Source organism: Dama dama, chromosome 11 (assembly GCF_033118175.1).
Source record: "Dama dama isolate Ldn47 chromosome 11, ASM3311817v1, whole genome shotgun sequence".
NCBI lineage: Eukaryota > Metazoa > Chordata > Mammalia > Artiodactyla > Cervidae > Dama > Dama dama.
In genome coordinates, this window is record NC_083691.1 from 45,100,108 (window position 1) to 45,114,528 (window position 14,421).

The window sequence follows — 14,421 nt, forward strand, 5'->3', positions numbered from 1 at the left end:
CAAGACATTTTTCACTGTGTCATTTTGTAATTTCAATTTTAAAAGCTGTGACAACATTTATTAAAATACTGATTGATCTTGTGAAACTCACTTTTTTGGTACAGCTCTGACCTATCTCATTGGAGCTACTAGAAAGCCGTGTATTTCCTGGAGGAGCAAAATTTTAAATGCAGATGTGGAATTAAAAAATGAAAGTATCTTTGTCCTTCAAGTAAACCTCATGTGTTTTTCTCTATGCCAGTTATTTCCACAGTAAAAGTTGTTGACTTCAGTCTTCAACAACCAAGGAAGTTTATGTTGTACACAAGACCTCAGGGATTTCATGTTTGCTGAAGCCAGTAAAAGCAAATTCTCTCAGTGCCCTCCTACCAAGAGTTCTTGATGACATTCTGCCAGTTGCCTTCTAGATTTGGTAGTGATTCTGGTTCTCTCTCTAGATCCCAGGATGAAGCCCCATTTACTCTATCCTTCCTCACTGGGTCCCCATTTTGTCCCGTTAGTTTCCCTTGGTGGTCTTCTTTTCTTCCCTTAGCCACCCTGATCACACAAGAAATATGTTTTCAGATTTCTCACTCCCACTAAAGCTTTTTTTTTTTTAATATCTATTTTTATTTATTTTTTGGCTGTGCCAAGTCTTAATGGCAGCATGTGGGATCTAGTTCCCTAACTAGGGATTGAACCTGGGCCCTCTGCATTGGGAGAGCAGAGTTCTAGTCACTGGACCACCAGGGAAGTCCCAGCTCCCACTAAAGCTTAAATGTCTGAAACCGTTCTTCTACTCTCTCCACCCCGTGCCATTCGTTTGTGAGAAAAAACTAGAAGGGAGAAATAACACCTGCCGGTTCTTTGTCTCTAAAGGCAGGGACTAGAAGACAAGTCTTTTAGGAGCTCCCCTGATGGCCTTAGGGCTGCCCACAGTCTTTTGGGTCCTCTCTGGAGAGGCCTGGTTAGAAAGTGAAGAAAAGCCCTGTTGGCCTATCTTCTTATCTTAGTTCCTGTCTGTGGAAGGGCATTCACATCTCCTGCCTTGAGGGTTCAGCCAGAGGGCCCAGAGGATCCTGCTCCTTAACAAGAATAATAGGAGGCTGGGAGCTAAACAGGCTACAGTCCACATTGTTGATAAGGTGTGGGTGATAGGTAAGTTCCTGTTGAAAAGATGATCTAGAGCTGTGTGACCTTCCAACAGCCCCTTGTTTGTTTATCAGATGCTTACTTCAAGGACTAGCTTTTGTGTTTTCATATTTTCTTTTAGCATCAGGGGTGACACCGACAAGACTGGACAAATTCTCCTGACACAATGAGTGACAAGCTCTACTGACCTGCCTCCAGTTTTCTCTAGCTGTACCAGTGGAAGCAAGGACTCCTCAAAAAAGTGAGGCCCTTTTGGGCCATCTTGGACTTTGAAAATGCTATAGTAGGTACATCCTGGAGGAAGGCATGGCAACCCACTCCAGTATTCTTGCCTGGAGAATCCCACGGACTGAGGAGCCTGGTGGGCTACAGTCCATGGGTCCCAGAGTTGGACACAACTGAAGTGACATAGAAAACACAGTAAGTACAAGGCCTGGGGGCTCTCCAAAACCCTGACTAATCTGGGTAAGGCATGAATTTCTTGGTCTCCTGACCCACTCTCTTTCTGACCAGAAAACTGTAAAGCTTTGCATGAAACAGGAAGATTTATATCCTAGTGATAAAAGATGAAGCTGTGGGACTTCCCTGGTGGTCCAGTGGTTAAGATTCCACACTTCCAGTGCAGGCAGCGTGAGTTCGATCTCTGGTTGGGGAACTAAGATCCCATATGATACGCAGAATGGCCAAAAAAAAAAAGATATTCTTGCCTGAAGAAGCCCATGGACAGAGGAGCCTGGCGGGCTACAGTCCATGGGGTCTCTGAGAGTCCGGCACAAGTGAAGCGACTTACCACGCACGCACACACTCATCAGGAAACTAGATCCCGCAAGCTGTGTGGTGCAGCCCCCCACAAAATGCAACTGAAACTGTTAATGCCCATATCCTTCATATGTCCCCCTCTTCCTTCCCCATAGCTTTCTTGAGTCTGTTGGTTTATTATTAAGATTATGCTTCTGCCACCTGGGTAATTAAGTCTGTGATCTTCACTGTCTCCCACCTCATTATCTCAGAAGGCCAACCCGCACTGATTTGTTACTTCCTCAATCTGGCGAAGTTGTGGGCTTGTTTTGACTCAGCCTCATGGATGGCATACGGTTCCTGCTAAGGCTGCACCTCCCAGCCTGTGACTGCGCACCCGCAACCACCCTGCCAACCGCTGCAGTGGTCCCCGTGTTCCAGTTCCACCACCCTGCTTCAGCCTCAGCTTCATACACCTTTGTTCATTTCACTTGCTTACCCTGTGCTCGCCTTGTCTTTCTAAACTCATGCAAAACCCTCCTTGGGGAATCCTATTGTTACCCAGTAAAGAAAGAAGTGCTGCTGAGAAAAGGCTGTGTAGTGCATTAGTGATGAGCTCATCACTTAGTTTCTACACAAAACCTATAGATGAATTATTAGGACAACTACTTCCAGTGTGGCCTTTGGTATAATTTGACTTAGGTAGGAAAGACAAATATTTTCATATATTTCAGTTTTCATAGATCTCAGAATAGATTCAAAACTTTTAAATATTAAAGCACATTAAAATACTTTTTACAAAGTGTGTTCAATAGGCTACAGGCAAAAGATGTGTGAGATAATTATCTAGATAAATCAGGAAAAAATAATTTTGCTTTGAATTTATAGTCATACATTTCCTGTGTTTATGGTGTTATGTTACAACCTAAATTTCACTGTATATAAAGATTTTTAAATTTTGCTTTTTATTTTATTAAACATTCAAATATTTAGAAATTTGAATTTACTTAGGTATTATTTCTAATTTATTTGTGACTTTCTACATGTACAAAGCATCTGGCAAATAGCAGGTACTGATAAATGATCAAATTACCAAGGAATTTCTTTTCTTACCAAGGAATTTCTTTTTTTACTGAAATATATTAATAGTTGATTTAAAATGTTGTGTTATATATATCTAGTTATATATATATAGATACATGAAACTGAATATATATATTCTTTTTCAGATTCTTTTTCGTTATAGTTTATTACAAGATTTTAAATATAATTCCCTGTGCTATACAGTAAATTCTTGTTGTTTATTTTATATATAGTAGTTTGTATCTTCTGCTCCCAAACTCCTAATTTATCCCTCCCCATCCCCTTTTGTAACTGTAAGTTTGTTTTCTATGCCTGTGTGGGTGTGCATGCCAAGTTGCTTCGGTTGTGTCCAACTCTTTGTGAGCCCGTGGACTGAGCCTGCCAGGCTCCTCTGTCCATGAAGTTCTCCAGGCACGAATACTAGAGTGGGTTGCCATGCCCTCCTCCAGGGGATCTCCCCGACCCAGGGATCGAACCAGTGTCTCCTGTGGCTCCTGCATTGCAAGTGGATTCTTTACCACTGAGCCACCAGGGAAGCCCTCTATGTCTGTAAGTCTGTATTTATTTTGTAAATAAGTTCCATTATATAATTTTTGTAGATTCCACATATAAGTGATATCATATGATATTTGTCTTTCTCTCTCTGACTTACTTAACTCAGTAGGAGGATCTCGAAGTTCATCCATGTTGCTACAAACAGTGTCATTTCATTCTTCTTTATGGCAGAATATTATTTCATTATATATATCACATTTTCTATATCCATTCATCTGTTGATGGACATTTGGTTTGTTTCCAAGTCTTGGTTATTGTAAATAGTGCTGCTGCCAATATTGAGGTATCTTTTCAAATTCGAGTTTTCTCCAGATATATGCCCAGGTGTTGGGATTGCTGGATCATATGGTAACTCTATTTTTAGCTTTTTAAGGAAACTCCATACTGTTTTCCATAGTGGCTGCACCCATTTACCTTCCTACAACAGTGTAGGAGGGTACTACCAGGGAATTTTCTTATAAACAACTATTACTATTTAATTTCCAGTAAATTACTTTATCCAACTAGAAAACACCAGTTCAGTTCAGTTCAGTTGCTCAGTTGTGTCCGACTCTTTGCGACCCCATGAACCGCAGCATGCCAGGCCTCCCTGTCCATCACCAACTCCCAGAGTCCACCCAAACCCATGTCCATTGAGTTAGTAATGCCATCCAGCCATCTCATCCCCTATCATCCCTTTCTCCTCCTGCCCTCAATCTTTCCCAACATCAGGGTCTTTTCAAATGAGTCAGCTCTTCGCATCAGGTGGCCAAAGTATTGGAGTTTCAGCTTCAGCATCAGTCACTGGAGAAGGGAATGGCAAACCACTTCAGTAATCTTGCCTTGAGAACCCCATGAACAGTATGAAAAGTCTATGAGGCCAGGATAACTTTAAATATTTTATAATTAAATCACAGTTTCTCAACCTCTGGACTATTGATGTTTGGGACTGAATAATTCTTTGTTGTGGGGACCTGTTCTGTGCATTGCAGAATGTTTAGCAGCATCCCTGGCTGCCACCCACTAGATATTAGTAGCACCCCAACAATGTCTTTGTGTTGTTAGGTTGGTGCAAGAGTAATTGTGGTTTTGTATTGTTGAACGTTGCCATTTGATATTGGAATACATTCTTAAATAAATGTGTTACGTTATAATCATTTTAATGCACATTTCTCACTTTATATTTTTTTGTTAATGACATTACGTGTTGGGCTTCCCTTGTGGCTCAGCTGGTAAAGAATCTGCCTGCAATGCAGGAGACCTGGGTTTGATCTCTGGCTTGGGAAGATCCCTTGGAGAAGGGGAAAGCTACCCACTCCAGTATTCTGGCCTGGAGAATTCCATGGACTATATAGTCCATGGGGTCACAAAGAGTCGGACACGACTGAGCGACTTTCACTTTCACTTTATTACTTGCTATTTATTTTATGTTTATTTTAGACTATAGAAATAAAAAAAAAGCAAATTTGATCAGTTTTTTTTTTTAATTTGAGTTAAAAATGGGTTGTACAGCAGTGGAGACAACTCAGAACATCAATGCATATGGCCCACGAATTGCTAATAAACATACAGTGCAGTGGTGGTTCAAGACGTTTTGCAAAGGAGAGGATAGCCTTGAAGATGAGGCGTGCAGCAGCCTGCCATTAGAAGTTGACAATGACCAACCGAGAAGAATCATCAAAGCCAATCTCACAACCACACGAGAAGTTATCAAAGAAATGACTGTCAGCCATTCTATAGTTGTTTGGCATTTGAAGCAAATTGGAAAGGTGAAAAAAGCTTGACAAACTGGTGTGTCATGAGCAAATCAAAAAAATTGTCATTTGAAGTATTGTCTTCTCTTAGTCTATGCAGCAACAACAAATCATTTCTCAATCAGACTGTGACATGCAGCGAAAAGTGAATGTTATGTGATAACCAGTGACAATCAGCTCAATGGTGCTCGGTGGCCTGCTGCCCATCTAACCCACTACAGTTTTCTGAATCCCGGTGAAACCATTACATCTGAGAATATGTTCAGCAAATTGATAAGAGGCACTGAAAACTGCCTTTGGTCAACAGAAAAGGCCCAATTCTTCTCCAGGACAATGCCTGACTGCACGTTGCACAACCAACCCTTTGAAAGTTGAAAGAATTGGACTAGGAAGTTTTGCCTCATTTGCCAAATTCACTTGACCTCTAGCCAACTGACCACCACTTCTTTGAGCATCTCGACAACTTTTTGCAGGAAAAATGCTTCCACAACCAGCAAGATGCAGGAAATGCTTTCCAAAACTTCACTGAATCCCAAAGCACAGATTTCTATGCTGCAGGAATAAACAAACTTATTTCTCATAGGCAAAAATGTGTTGATTGTAATGGTTCCTATTTTGATTAATAAAGATATTTTGAGCCTAGTTATAATGATTTAAAATTCATGGTCCAAAACCACAACTACTTTTTCATCAACCTAATATTATTACACTTTCTGATCTATCTGGGCATGTAATGTCCTCTGTTTGGTCCTGGCATTGGCTAATAATGTTATTTTTGCTAAATGTCTCCTTGGGGATTAAATTGCCCCCATTGAGAACCACTGAAATGGACCCACTAACTTTGCTATGTTCTTTTCCTCCAAAATCAGCGTATGTGACAGGTAATTTTTTACTCTTATTAGAACTTATTTTCAGTTTATTATAAGAGAGTAAGGTTTTGAAACATAATTTTGATAAAACATTATCAAAATTTGGTAATATATTACTATTCTTATCTTCTTTTTAAGTTTTCTGCTTCTGATCAGACAACTAGAAACAACTAGACAACCAGAAAGCTGAAGAGCAGTGTCACTACCAAGTGGTGAGAACGAAATGAAGGAAAATGGACCTAGTTTGGAGTGACATCTAGGAGTTTTCCTCCTTTTATGACTCTCCAGAGTCATAGAGTCACAGAATTTCACATCTGGTAACATCTTCTCATCAACATTAATTTCCAGCACTTTGTTCTATTACAAAAGCCAAAAAAGATTAATTCATGAATTCAACAAATAGTTCTCAACTCAACTAAGAAGCTGGTACCAAGCCCCTGCCTTTAAGGACAGACAGTGAGAAATTGAGATCCTTATTCAGCCCCATTCACTTCAACTTGTGTCTCCTGAAGCCCATCTTGGAAAATGGAAACTACACCTTTCCAGTCACTGAAGCCAAAAATCCACGGAGTCATCCTCAAATCCTCTCCTTCACACATCCCAATTCAATACAGTTCTTTTGACTCTCCTTTCAAAATATGAATATATTCAGACTTTGAATACTACTAAGACTACCACTACTATCCCTGGATTAATGTAGAGTCTCCTAATACATCTCTCCTTTTCTGATCATGCTTCCCAGTCTAGTCTCATCATAACACCTAGAGTGATCCTGTTATAATTTGAAGTCAGGTCAAGTCATCTTGTCTGATTTCAAATACTTGGCTCCCAAACTCACTGAGAAAACACGTCAAAGCATTTTCAACAGCCTAGAGTAAGGCCCTATATTATCCACCCGCTTTGTTGCTATAACTGACTTCCATGGTATAAGTATTCCCATTATGGCCAATTTCAAGCTACCAGTGATTGTCATAGGTTATGAAGTTGTGAAGACATTTGCCATAGCACATTATTATATAGTATTTTCATTATGCAAATACCATTGATATAAACAATCTCAAGAGCATGAAAGTGAAAGCTGAAAGTATTAGTCATTCAATCGTGTCTGACTTTTTGTGATCCCATGGACTATAGCCTACCAGGCTCCTCTGTCCATGGGATTTTCCAGGCAAGAACACTGGAGTGGGTTGTCATTTCCTTCTTCAGAGGATCTTCCTGACCCAGGGATCCAACCCGTGTCTCCCACTTTGTAGGCAGAGGCTTTACTGTCTGAGCCACCAAGAGCATAGCTAATACTAAAATGAAGTAATTAAGAAGTGATAATTTTGAGTATTTATTACCTTTGTTTTTAATATAATTTATTTACTTAATAGTAAGTTTACATAATTTAATTTTTTAATAATGACTATGTTTGACAACCAGCTTGCAAAATTCTTGAAAAGTTAACAATTGGCTACCAGGAATCAGTTGAACTGGCTCTAACTCATAGTGTAAATAGAGCACCAAACCTGCACTTGCCTACAGGTCTTTATTTTTCCATTTTCTTAGAAAGGTCATCTCCCAAATACTTGCAAGTACTTCCTCCTTCGTTTCTTTCAGGTTTTTTATTGAATGTTACATTCTAGGTATCACCTTCCTCAATACCCTATCTAAAGTTGTACCATCCCTTGATTCCCTTCTCCAATATCCATATTCATTTATTTTTATTTATTTATTTTTCTGTGCCAGGTCTTAGTTGTGGCATGTGGGATCTTTTAGTTGCAGCTGGTGAACTCTTAGCTGAAGCACATGGGATCTAGTTCCCTGACCAGGGATCAAACCCTGGCCCCCTGCATTGGAAGCATGGAGTCTTAGCCAGTGGACCACCTGGAAAGTGCCCTAGATTCATTTTTAACCTTAGCACTTATCACTGTACTATATAACATTTTTCTGACTTGTTATTTACTCCCAGTGTTCTGCATTAAATTCAAAGTTCAATAAAAGTAGATATTTTGGTAGAATTTGCTCCCTCTCAAATCATTAGCACTTAGGTCTGTGACCAGCAATTACTGGGACCTCAATATAATGTTGTTGAATGAATGGATCAGTATCAACTTTTCCTTTATTTTACTTCCTTTCCTGATTCTAACTGCCTAATAGTTAATGGTATGCTTTTATGTGAAAGAAATGGCGTCTTTCCAACCCACAGGTACCAACTTTACCTTCCCCTACACTGTTTGAGTTGTTAACCATAATCATGTGTTACTTTTTAAATTAAAAAAATTTTTAATAGAAATAAGTGACAAGTAGTGAAAAGGAATTTATGGGTTTCTGTTCCTCTTACTTTGGATGTGTTTTGTGAGACAATGTGAACCAGTAAAAAGAACACAAACATGGGTTCTAAATTGACTCAACTACTGTGGGGCCATATGTACCTGTGCTAACTGTACCTGATAGAGGGAGCAAGAGTGGGATCTGAAAAAGACTCCTTCACAGGGTTGCTTTAAGAATTCAGTGAAACATTGTACGGAAAAGTCTCTAACTGCCTGCTCTCTAGCAGGCAGACACTCAATACTAATTTACTTACACTTCCTTATTCATATCCCACTCCAAGGCTTGAAGCCTGTTTGATTCCAACAAATGAACACAATGAAAAAAGGATTAGAAATATGCCAAACCTTTGTTCTGAATTTGATTCTTAAAATACAGAGATCAAACATAATCGTCTGCTCCTGTCACTTCTTGCACTTTTTGGCTAACTTTAGGCAAAAATAATGGGCTAAATATTTACATCTAATTCACTACGGTGAGACAAATACGACTTCCTAAGGGCTATGAAATAAACAAGGGATTAAAACAGCCAAAGAAGGGGTCAGCAATAATTCGACCTTTACAATCCACAAAGTGCTTTATGGGTCGCACTGCTCCTTCACATCCCTTTGATTCTTACATGGATGAGAGGCATGAATGGGTGAGAAAGAAACTGAGGCCCAAAGAGGTGAAGTGACTTGCCCAAGATCACAGTCTGAGCAAAGGCAGGTCTTAGGACCAGTCAGGTTTTATTCCTATTATTCTGTCATCTAAAAAAAAAGAAAAAAATCAGTGACCTGTTCGTGCTAAGAGCCGAAAACATGGAGGGAAAATTTTTTTTAAAGTTTTTATGGTAATAGAATGGAACTATTCCAAGTGATCAGTGTGTATATCATGTATATTATACAACTTGGTTTGATATGATTCAGTTAGGCAATGAATAAAAATTTTAGGTCTGAAAGGAATCCAGTATCATTTTGGTACATCTAGTGGAAGGCGAGGGAGTTATGTTTCAGTCCATTGTGAGAATTTGCTGAAGAAAACTGCGATTTAATAAACCATTTATCAACCTCTTGGTGGCACAATGGGCCTACTAAATTTGGTGGGCTGCTTGCTATTTCTTCAGCAAAGAACAATCAGTAAAGTACTTGATGGGCACTTGGGGACAAGACAGGCAACCATGTGAAGGGCCACGTGCATGTGGTATTTTCATAGAAAATACTATTTGGTGATGATGAAGTATGCAAAGGGCTGCTATGCTGAAAGAAAAAACCTAGGGTAGGGGAAGATCAAGGGTGGTTGGCATGGAAGCTTACCCAGCAAAAACACGCGATGTTAAGCCAATTACAGGGATTACATAGTGTCTTAGTTTTTAGGAAGGATTCCTTGTTGAAGAGGCCACATTCAGCCTGGGGAGACATCGAGGTAAATCTGAAAGACTTGACCACGAACTATTAGGTACCTTTTCTACATCTCTGAGAAAATTACGAGGCGAAGAGTGCGCGCCCCACACCCCACCTCAAGTTCTCAACATTCTGGCCCCCAAACCAGGCATTTAAAATGGATTAGAGAGGTCTGGGGCCTACAGTTGGCCTCCACTGAGGTCTTTTTGCTCCTTTTTTCCACCCCACCCTTCCCCGATGAAAAACACAGCTGGGTGTGCCCTCTCTTTTAGGAGCGCAGCCCCCATCTGAGGGGGGCGGGCCCGGATCCCGGCGGGCTCAGGCCCCGCAAGTTGGCGGGACCCAGCGGGGGCGGGCCAGCGCGGGTCTGAGAGAAGCCGAGAGAATGCTGGCTGGCGCGCGCCGCGCTCAAACTCGCGCCTCCACTAGCTCAAGAGCTGCGCCCCACTCCCTCCGTCACCAAAGGCGCCCAGCCAATCAGCGGGCCGGAAAGGCCGGGCCTGCGGGCTAAGCAATGGGAGGGGGAGCTGCGGGAGGGGGCGGGAAGTCGAGGGCGGGCCAAGTTTGATTGACAGCTCGTTGTAACCAATCCTCCGCACGGCTTCTCTTCGCTCTCCACTCTGCTCGGCTCAACTCTTCGTCCCACCTCCTTCTCCTCCACCCTCCTCCTCGTTCCTTTGCGACCCGCCCCACTTCCCCTCCCCCACTCTGCGGGCAAATCGCTGCTGGAAAGAGGCGGGGGCCGAAGCAGCGGGCTTGTGTGGCGCCTTGAAGTGGGATTGACAGGCAGCCTGGCCAATAGAAGGTACGCTGATGGCGCGGCTGTGGCTGGAACCAGCCAATGGGCGGGCGGGCTGGGGGCGGAGGCCCAGGTTCCAAACGCTCCGCGGCGCCATGGGCTGAAAACTCAACCGAGATGGAATCTCCCAGTCTGAACCGGTTTCAACCGGTTCCGAGTTTGAGGCACTAGGAGGAGGGGGAGAAGCGGCTGCAGCGGCCGCGGCAGGAGCAGCGGGAGCTACAGCATCAGCAAGAGCAACAGTAGCTACAGCCCGGGCGGCGGTGCCTGTTCCAGTCTTTGCTGCTGCAGTCCGTGCAACCACCCAGAGGGGGAGGGGGGAACCACCAGTCGCTGAGGAGCAGGAGAAGGGGGGAAAGTTTAGGCGAGCCTGGGTGGGGGGGGCCAGCGCCGGAGCCGCGTGAGAGAGGGAGCCGTATTTTGGTAGGGGGAAATCGGACTGCAACTGGCAGCAGAGCGTCCCCCGGCCTTGTGGACTCCACAGCCCCTACTCCTGCCGCTCCTGCTGCCGCCTGTGGCTGGAGGGTCCCCCTGGGGCTGAATCTTTGGGACTTGACCCCGTTCCCCTCCCCCTTCCCTCACTCCCCAGCCAGGCGGGAGCATTTATCCACAGATTAATTCCCCTTCTTTTTGGGGGGGGGCGGGTGAGTGTGCGTGTCGGGGGGAGGTGTCCCTGAAATAGTAAATATTGTTGAGCCTTTTTTTTTTTTTTTTTTGCCCTTATCCTCTTCGTTTGTAAATTTCTTTTTTAAGGTGGGAAAACTGTGAAACCCACCTTGATTTTCCTCCCCTCTTCCCCCTCCCCGTCCTCCCTTGCCCTAATACCCCGACAAGGAAGGAAGAAGCAGTTGGTTCATTCTCTGGGTAAGTCGACTGTGTCTTCGGGGCCGAGGGTCGGGCGGCGGCGCGGCTGGGCGGGAGGAGGCTGGCGTGGGGCGCGGCGGCGGCGGCCGCGGGAGGCGAGCCGGGGAGGCGGCGGCGGGCCCACAGCAGAGCTTGAGATTGAATGGAGCCGCTTCTGTTGCTGGGGGATGGAGGCGGGGAGGCGGCCGCGGGAGGGGAGCGCTGGCTGGGTCGTTCGCGTGTGCGGGGAGCGGTGGAGGAAGGCAAGGAGCGAGATAGTGAAGTGGGGCCCGGCGCGGGGGTGGAAGGGCTTCCCCCAGCCCACTGGGCTGGGGAGAAGTTGGGGAGATTTCAGGAACATTTCTGTAAATTATTAGGAGTGGAAGTTTCCAGAAATATTTAGTGCAGCAGCATTGAAACGTCCGCCTGCATCACGTGGCCTTTCGGTGGAGAGCTTGGGATCGCGGGAGGGAGGGGCTGTGGAGTCCTTGCTCCTCCTGCAGGTAAACTCAGAATCTCTGGGTTTTTTACGAGTAGAATTAGGAGAAGGAAAGGTTAGTTGATTTTTCAGGGATCTGCAGATGAGGTTCCGTGCTGTAGCTTGTTTCGGGGGACTTGGGTGTGTTAAAAGTGATCGACTCATTTACTGCTGGCATTGTACGGTAGGTGATACCCTGATTCTCCTTTATTCCGATGCCTGAGTTTGGGGTGGGTGGGAGGAGATGGTGTGCTGGAGGAAGTATTAAACGATTTGCCCATCGCGGACCTCCTCTGATCACGCAGAGGCCATGCTGCATAGAGAATGGGGCGGTGAACTTCAGGCGCCTGGTCTAAATGCCTCCGCCGAGTATGGGCGGGGTGAGAGCGTGCTCCAGTCTGCTATAGTTAGAAGTGCTGCACTTCGCTTCGGCTGGGAAGAGAGGGGGAGGGCGGGCCTTAGTGAGGTGTGTTTCTACTGAATGAAGCAGGCAGTTGCTCACACATCTAAAGTAGCAGTTTTTCCTTGTAGAGACTTGCTTTTTTGACCTACTATGTAGTTATCATAAAGCAGCGGTTATGATTTTCTGGTTTGGGGATGGGAACCCGCAGTGTGTAGCTGCCTGCCTCTTCAGTTTGAAGTGGCAGTGGAGGTATTTTGGTAGTCACTTCTGGAGTCACCACATGGCTGGTTAATACTTTATATTTACTATACTGTGAGTGGAATTTAGGATTGGATGTCTCAAGAAGAAAAGGCTTTTGTGGTCTCTTACCTCTCCCTCTATGGCTTTTTGCTATCTGCCTGATTGTATATCTTAAGCGTGTGGGACACTGCTGTTAGTGGAAAGAATGTTTTGGAAGCTGTTTGATTTGGGAGACTAAATGTGCTTGGCATTGACCAGAAAGCCGCCATTTCTGTACTACTTACAGTTCAAGAATAGGTAGGTCATTTCGAAGATAGCACCTAGTTTTAAGGGTGGCATGCCCTGCTGTATTTAACACAATCTTCTATTCTGAACCTGATTTTTTCGCAGGAGTTTGTTTCAAAGGAATTTGTAAGGACAGTGTACTTGAAAACTTTTTAAGAGTCACTTTTTTTTGGTTTTCGCTATTGCATTGTGATAGGACTAAGGAGAATAAAAGTTCGTTCAGTATTTAACACCCTCCCCCCCCATCGAAAACTTTTGATGTGTAGAGATATCTTGGTTCTTTGTGGACTTTGCTTTTCAGCCTCAAATTTTTAAGATTGCTCTGATTTTTAAAATTATGGCACTCGAATGGGGGGAATTTACATTTGACATTTGTACAGTATATATATTTTTATTAGTATTTAGATCAGATAGTGTGTCCAGTATTTTGTATTTGAAATACATTTAATAACTACTGTAGAAATTTTTGAAATCTCACCACTGTCAATAGTAGATGGAAAGACTTAATAATTATTAAATTTATAATTCCTCAACTTCTACGTTATATCTAACCTAACTGATTGATCCTTCAGACTTGTACTTTGTTGTAGCTGACATCATAAAACATTTGAGTTAAAAACTTAAATTGCTGCCGTTATTAAGAACGTTTTTAAACTGTTGTAAAATACTTAAGAAATAAGCCTTTTTCCTAACAAGCTAGTTTGTTCAGATACAGTGTAATCCGGTTAGCCACCCCGTTTCCTGGTCTTGGAAGGTTAAAAAGAGGGGGAGAAGTAGAGACGACCATATGACCTTGTTGGGTCTAAGTATTGTAAACCAGGAGTGCTTAACCCAAGGTTTCATGCGTGGCTTTCTGAGTATCCTGAATCGTCTGTCTGTGATTGTATACGAAGTTGTGTTTTTTTTTTTAATTGGCAAGAGCTGTCCTGTTCGTTGATGTGAGGCATCTTGACCCAAAAAAGGTTGAGTACTGATTTAGCCAGACTTAAGCATCACTGACTTGGAAGAAAAGTAAAGGGAAAGATTTTTTGTAATGTTAGACAATAAAAATGTGCACATGTGCCAGCCCCTTGGAATAGAATCCTCTTAAAAGGATACCATTGCATATGAACCAGTAGATTGCAGCCAGTGCATTATTTGAAGAAGCTCCTTTTTCTGTTACGATAGAGTTTGTTTGTTTGTTTGTTTTTGCAGGGTGGGTTGCCAGGGGATAGTTAGCAAGCTTTTTGCTTTGCTAGCGAATACCTGGACATTTTTCTAAAAAATCTTTAGATATTACTATGAAGTTTTTTCTTCTAGACCATATATGTTCAAGGAGCTTGTGCACTTGTAATTTAAACCCCCACGTTTATTCAAAGAAGAAACAAATGTAGATGGTTTCATTGTATGTAGAAGCTTAAATTCTGTAGAAGTTAAGGGTATGAGATCTGTTAGACTTGTGGTTCCTGCAAATCATTGCTATATATAGGAAAACTTCGATACTACATTTAGTTTTTAAGTGTCTTCGATATGTTTTGAAAATTAAAGTAGCATGAAATAAGGAAAGTGAACTTTTACTGAGCTAAAAGGCCC

The 14,421-nt window shown here is 42.9% G+C and overlaps 1 protein-coding gene across 1 annotated transcript in view; it reads left to right on the forward strand.

Moving 5' to 3' along the window:
* Positions 1-10,681: 10,681 nt before the first annotated feature.
* Positions 10,682-14,421, forward strand: part of XPO1 (exportin 1) — a 41,123-nt gene continuing 37,383 nt past the window's right edge. The window contains exon 1 of the mRNA XM_061155224.1: positions 10,682-11,464. The gene's annotated coding sequence lies outside the window, so the exon portion shown is untranslated. The remainder of the gene's footprint in view (positions 11,465-14,421) is intronic.